This window comes from Haplochromis burtoni, unplaced genomic scaffold (assembly GCF_018398535.1).
Source record: "Haplochromis burtoni strain Fernald_Lab_line unplaced genomic scaffold, NCSU_Asbu1 Contig_616, whole genome shotgun sequence".
Classification (NCBI taxonomy): domain Eukaryota; kingdom Metazoa; phylum Chordata; class Actinopteri; order Cichliformes; family Cichlidae; genus Haplochromis; species Haplochromis burtoni.
In genome coordinates, this window is record NW_024582977.1 from 65,764 (window position 1) to 68,373 (window position 2,610).

Below are 2,610 nucleotides of genomic sequence, written 5' to 3' on the forward strand. Positions count from 1 at the left end.
AGGCTTTCGAGCCTATACAGCTTGGAGTAAGACAACATGCATGAAGAGGATGATGTGGACAAAATACTCATTTGCCTAATAATTCTGCACTCCCTGTATGCTCTAGATAATGTGTCTGCGATGTACATTTCACTTCCTGGCTTGTACTGTACTTGGCTTTTTCATTATCACTTCTAGTGGTTTGTGATCTGACTCCACGTTCACTTCTCTTCCATACACGTACTGATGTAAACGCTCTGCACCAAACACAATTGCCAACATCTCCTTTTCTATTTGTGCATAACGCTGTTCAGTCTCTGTTAATGAGCGTGATGCATAAGCAACTGGCTTGCCCTCTTGTAGTAAGACAGTACCGAGTCCACTTTTAGAAGCATCGACAGATAGTGTTACTGGAAACTGTACATCATAGTATCTGAGCACAGGAGTTTCAGTAAGAATTGTTTCCAATTTGTTGAACGCGTGCTGATGCTCACCTTCCCACTGCCATGCAGCATCATCTCTGGTAAGGCTGCGTAATGGCTCTGTGTGTTGTGACATGTTTGGAATGAACTTTGCTAGGTATGTTACCATACCCCGAAATCGCTCCACATCTTTTTTGCACTCTGGTGTAGGCATTTTCTTTACTGCCTCTATCTTGCTCTGATCTGGTTTCAAACCATCTGCCGAGAAGATGTGGCCAAGGTATTTAATTTCCTCCAGGCCTACCTTGCATTTGTCCTTGTTTAGCATAAATTTTTTTGCTCTTGCTCTCTCAAGCACTTGCCTCAGTCTGTCGTCATGCTGTACTTTAGTCTCTCCCCAGATCAAAAGGTCGTCTATGTACGTCTTGACGCCATCAATCCCCTTAAACAGCTGCCTCACTGTCCTGTGGAATACTTCTGGAGCTGAATTAATTCCAAAAGGCAGGCGAAGGAATCTGTAACGACCAAAAGGTGTGTTGAATGTACAGAGACGAGAGCTGAATTCATCCAATTTAAGTTGCCAAAATCCTGAGCTTGCGTCCAGCACAGTGAAGTATTTGGCCTTTGCCAGTCGGCTCGTTATCTCTTCAACTGTTGGCAACTGGTAGTGCTCTCTCATGACTGCTGTATTGAGATCACGTGGATCTAGGCAGACTCTCAGTCGTCCAGTAGCCTTTTCCACAATGACGATTGGATTTACCCACTGGGTAGGCTCTTCAATTTTTGTAATCACCTCCATTTTTTCCATTCTGTCCAGTTCTACTTTGAGTTTTTCTCTCAAAGTGACAGGGATTTTTCTCGGTGGATGAACTTTTGGTGCCACACTATCATTAATTTGAATGGTGTGTTCTCCCTCAAGGCAACCTATCCCCTCAAACACATCAGCAAATTCTTTGAAGATGTCCATTTCATCACTTTTATTCAGTGCCATCACTCTCTTGATGAGTCCCATTTCTTCACGTTTGAATTCCCAGAATTGGCTTGGTTTCTGATTTTATGACAATGAACTCCAAAACAAAACTTTTCTTTTTGTATTTCACTCCCCAAGTGCACTTTCCTTTAACTGCTATTTTGTCTCCGGTATATGTTGACAACCTGACATTTGTGGGTCTAAGCATTTGCTTATTTCCTATTCTTCGTAGTAGACTGTATGGAACCACATTGGCTTGCGCACCAGTATCAAGTTTGAATTTCACAGGTTTGTGGCCAACTTTTATTTCTACAGTCCATTCATCTGTTCGTGTCTGTGTTTTTTCATTTACAGCCCCAATGAACAGACTTGTCGGCTGATCCGTGGCTTCATCGGCGACAGTGTGCACTTTTCTCAATCTACACATTCTGGCAAAGTGATTCATTTTCCTGCAGTTCTTACACTGTTTGCCATAAGCAGGGTGTTGCCGTGATGCATGCTTAGTTCCACATCGTTTGCAATTAAACGTGCTTGCTTGGTCTTTGTCATTCGGTTTCATCTTACTTTGTCTGTCTTTTTTCACTGCATCTACGTCTTTACTTTCATGTGCAGAGACTTGAGCATTGTGATCCTCATCATGCTTGATTTGAGCTTTTGTGGTCTCAGATCCAATGCAAAGCTGAACTACTTTTTCGAGAGTAATGTCATCTCCTCTTAACAGCCTTTCTCTCATTGCATCCGATGTAATTCCACACACTACGCGATCTCTAATGAGGGATTCTTGCAGTTGTCCAAATTCACATGACTTGGCTCTGTGACTCCGTGTACTGGCTAATTGGCATATCCCCTTGCACACATGTGAAAAACCTTTCATAGGTTATGTTCTTCTTCTTATGTTCTTCCTCAAATTTCTCCATTATTTTCATCAGCTTATGCTCATCACCATTTTCCGCAAACGTGAAGGTATTGTACACTTCAACCGCCTCCTCTCCAGCAACGTGAAGAAATAGTGAAGACTGTACCTTGGGTGGCTTGCTAGCACCTCCTGTAGCCGCGAGATACAGCTCGAACCGTTGGCGAAACCGTTGCCGAAACAGTTGCCGAAACAGTTGCCGAAACAGTCTCCAATTTTCCGAGAGGTTCCCTTGCAGCAAATCAAGTCCAGCTGGCAGCTTAAGCCCTTCCATGTGTGCAACACTCTTGTATAGCCTTATCAGTTCACTTCTGACACCATGTTAC